The sequence below is a fragment of the Triticum aestivum genome, chromosome 4B, assembly GCF_018294505.1.
Source record: "Triticum aestivum cultivar Chinese Spring chromosome 4B, IWGSC CS RefSeq v2.1, whole genome shotgun sequence".
NCBI lineage: Eukaryota > Viridiplantae > Streptophyta > Magnoliopsida > Poales > Poaceae > Triticum > Triticum aestivum.
In genome coordinates this window covers 183,237,527-183,242,182 of record NC_057804.1, presented here as the reverse complement: position 1 = coordinate 183,242,182, position 4,656 = coordinate 183,237,527, and positions in this window count along the sequence as shown.

The window sequence follows — 4,656 nt, the reverse complement described above, 5'->3', positions numbered from 1 at the left end:
CCCTAAGATTTCTACAGGCAAATTGTGTTTCAGAATAGGTTCCTATTTAAAGAATGCTTCATCTATTTCCCTTCTTTCATTCAAGAACATATCATTTTCATGGTCTAGCAAATAGTGTTCTAAAGGATCACTAGGAGGTACAGCAATAGAAGCAAGACCAATAATTTCATCTTTACTAGGCAATTCTTCCTCACGATGTTGTTTACTAAATTTAGAGAAATTAAACTCATGGACCATATCATCTAAGCCAACAGTAACAACATTCTTTGTGCAGTCTATCTTAGCATTAACAGTACGCAAGAAGGGTCTACCAAATATAATGGGACAAAAGCTATCTTGTGGAGAACCAAGAACAAGAAAATCAGCGGGATATTTGGTTTTCCCACACAAGACTTCAACATCTCTAACAATTCCCATTGGAGATATAGTATCTCTATTGGCAAGTTTAATTGTAACATCAATATCTTCTAACTCAGCAGGTGCAATATCATGCATAATTTCTTTGTATAAGTCAATGGGTATAACACTAGCACTAGCACCCATATCACATAAGCCATGATAAAAATGATCTCCAATTTTAACAGAAATAACAGGCACGCCTACCACAGGTCTATGTTTATCTCTATCACAGGGTTTAGCAATTCTAGTAGTTTCACCAGTGAATTGAATAACATGCCCATCAATATTATCAGACAAGAGATCTTTAACAATAGCAATATTGGGTTCTACTTTGACTTTCTCAGGAGGTGTATAAGTCCTAGTATTGCTTTTACGAACAACAGTTGAAACTTTAGTATGATCCTTCATTCTAACAGGGAAAGGGGGTTTCTCAACATAAGAAGTAGGAACAATAGGATCATTATAAGTGACAATCTTTTCTTCAACTTTAATAGGTGCAGCTGCTTTTACTTCTATGGGAGGATGATATTTAAACCACTTCTCCTTGGGGACATCAACATAAGCAGCAAAAGATTCATAGAAAGAAGCTACTATCTCAGAGTCAAGTCCATATTTAGTGCTAAACTTATGGAAAATATCGGTATCCATAAAAGATTTAACACAATCAAACTTAGGTGTCACAGCTGACTCCTGACCTTCGTCGAGGTCCCAATCTTTAGAGTTGCGTTTAATTCTATCCAATAAACTCCATCCAAATTCAATAGACTTCATCATAAAAGAGCCAGCACAAGAAGTATCGAGCATGGTGCGATTATTAGCAGAAAGCCGAGCATAAAAATTCTGGAGAATTGTCAATTTTGAGAGCTCATGATTGGGGCATGAATATAACATTGATTTAAGCCTCCCCCAAGCTTGAGCGATGCTTTCTCCTTCGCGAGGCCAAAAATTATATATATAATTGCGATCACGATGAACAAGATGCATAGGGTAATACTTTTGATGAAATTCCAATTTCAATCTTTTATAGTTCCATGATCTCGTATCATCACATAGCCTATACCATGTCAATGCGTCTCCCTCCAAAGATAAAGGGAAATCCTTCCTCTTAACGGCATCATCAGGTATACCTGCAAGCTTAAATAGTCCACAAATATCATCCACAAAGCATAGATGTTTGTCAGGATGCTTTGTTCCATCTCCTGCGAAAGTGTTAGCTAGCAGTTTTTCCATCATACCCAAAGGAATCTGAAAAGCAGTTTCATTTTCAATAGATTCAGTAGGTTCAGTAGGTTGAGGAGCAACTCTTGGCTCAACTGTACGGGGTGAAGATACCCCGAACAAGCCCCTCAAACAATTACTTTCCATGGTAACAAGTGACAGAAAATTTCAGCACACTAAATAAATTTTTCCTTATCAAATTCCACCTACCAAAGGCGCTTCACTCCTCGGCAACGGCGCCAGAAAAGAGTCTTGATGACCCACAAGTATAGGGGATCTATCGTAGTCCTTTCGATAAGTAAGAGTGTCGAACCCAACGAGAAGCAGAAGGAAATGATAAGCGGTTTTCAGCAAGGTATTCTCTGCAAGTACTGAAATAAGTGGTAACAGATAGTTTTGTGATAAGATAAATGGTAACGAGCAACAAGTAACAAAAGTAAATAAAGTGCAGCAAGGTGGCCCAATCCTTTTTGTAGCAAAGGACAAGCCTGGACAAACTCTTATAATAGGAAAAGCGCTCCCGAGGACACATGGGAATATCGTCAAGCTAGTTTTCATCACGCTCATATGATTCGCGTTCGGTACTTCGATAATTTGACATGTGGGTGGACCGGTGCTTGGGTACTGCCCTTACATGGAAAAGCATCCCACTTATGATTAACCTCTATTGCAAGCATCCGCAACTACAACAAAAGTATTAAGGTAAACCTAACCATAGCATGAAACATATGGATCCAAATCAGCCCCTTACGAAGCAACGCATAAACTAGGGTTTAAGCTTCTCCCACTCTAGCAACCCATCATCTACTTATTACTTCCCAATGCCTTCCTCTAGGCCCAAATAATGGTGAAGTGTTATGTAGTCGACGTTCACATAACACCACTAGAGGTTAGACAACATATATCTTATCAAAATATCGAACGAATACCAAATTCACATGACTACTAATAGCAAGACTTCTCCCTTGTCCTCGCGAACAAACGTAACTACTCACAAAGCATATTCATGTTCATAATCAGAGGGGTAATAATGTGCATATAGGATCTGAACATATGATCTTCCACCAAATAAACCAACTAGCATCAACTACAAGGAGTAATCAACACTACTAGAAACCTACTAGCACCAATCCCGGACATGGAGACAAGAATTGGATACAAGAGATGAACTAGGGTTTGGAGATTAGATGGTGCTGGTGAAGATGTTGATGGAGATTGGCCTCTCCGGATGAGAGGAGCGTTGGTGATGAAGATGGTGATGGTTTCCCCCTCCCGGAGGAAAGTGTCCCCGGCAGAACAGCTCTGCCGGAGCCCTAGATTGGTTCCGCCAAGGTTCCGCCTCGTGGCGGCGGAGTCTCGTCCCGAAAGGTTCTCCTCTATTTTTTTCTCATAGAAAGACTTCATATGGGGGAAGATGGACGCCGGAGAGCCACCAGGGGGCCCACGAGGTAGGGGGCGCGCCCCCACCCTCGTGAGCAGGGTGTGGGCCCCCTGGCCTTCATCTTTGGCAATGATTTTTCTTTATTTATTCTAAGATATTCCGTGGAGTTTCAGGACTTTTGGAGTTGCGCAGAATAGTCCTTCAATATTTGCTCCTTTTCCAGCCCAGAATTCCAGCTGCCGGCATTCTCCCTCTTCATGTAAACCTTGTAAAATAAGAGAGAATAGCCATAAGTATTGTGACATAACGTGAAATAACATCCCATAATGCAATAAATATTGACATAAAAGCATGATGCAAAATGGACGTATCACTTCTTTGGTCGCATAGTTGATGCATACTTGATATTGGGTCAACCAGTTCATTCCCAAAATAATATCCAACTTGGCAGACTCAATAATGATCAACGATGTGGGAAAGCTGACTCCCTTAATTCCAATTTCTAAATTGCGGCAGACCAAATTGCTTCTGAGCACAGATCCCAGGGATTGTACCAGCATACTTTTTCCCAAAATCGAGCAAGGAAACTTGTTTTGGGCAACAAAACTCAGCGAAATAAAAGAGTGGGAAGCCCCAGAGTCAAATGAAATTATTGCAGGTATGCTATTAATAGGAAACATACCAGTGACGACTTCTGGGTCCTCTTGGGCTTCGCCTGCGGAGAGTTGGTGAACTTGCCCTTGAATGGTCCTCTGGGCAGGATGTGGCCCCATATGGTTGACTTGCGGCCTGAATGGAGCATTTGACTTGTCGCTCTTGGGGCACTGTCTGGCATAATGTCCGGTTTGCCCATAGTTGAAGCATGAATTGTTGCGCTTGCACTCTTCGCGTACCGGACTGGTTACGACATTCTTGACTTGAGTAGTGGTCTTGTTCACATTCTGATTGCAATTGGGCTTGTGCTCCACCTGAGTCTGCTGCCATGTATGAGCCTTCTGCACTGGTTGTCCATCCTTTTTTGGCTCGAATTTGCGCTTGTGATCATTATTAACAGGCTTGTTGTTGTGCACGAGCTTGTGTTCTCTTTCGGCAATGAGAGCTTTGTTGACCAGAGTCTGGAAATCCAGAAAGTCGAGCATACTGAGTGTGCATCTGAGGTGTTGATTCAGTCCTCCAAGAAATCTGTCGATCTTTCTTTCTTCCGTGGCCACATCATAGAGAGAATAACGGGCCAGATGGTTGAACTTATGGAGATACTCACTGACTGACATGCTTCCTTGAGTGAGAGCGAGGAATTCGCACTGCTTGACCTTCATGATACCAGCGGGAATATGATATTTGCGGAAGTGGTCCTTGAATTTAATCCAAGTAATTTCTTTATCCGTAGGCCACATGGCTTTTGCATTATCCCACCAGATAGCTGCAGATCCCTCGAGATAATGTGTAACAAACGGAACCTTCTCAGCTTCTTCAGTGCGGGCAATCTCAAGCTTCTTCTCCATAGTCCTTAACCAATCATCGGCTTCCAAGGGATTGGTAACTTGATTGAAACTGGGAGGCTTGGTCCTCTGAAAGTCTGACAGCTTGGAGTGATGACCATTCTGAGTTCCATTCTACCCAACCATAGCTTGCACACTTTTCAATAGCTCAATCAGATC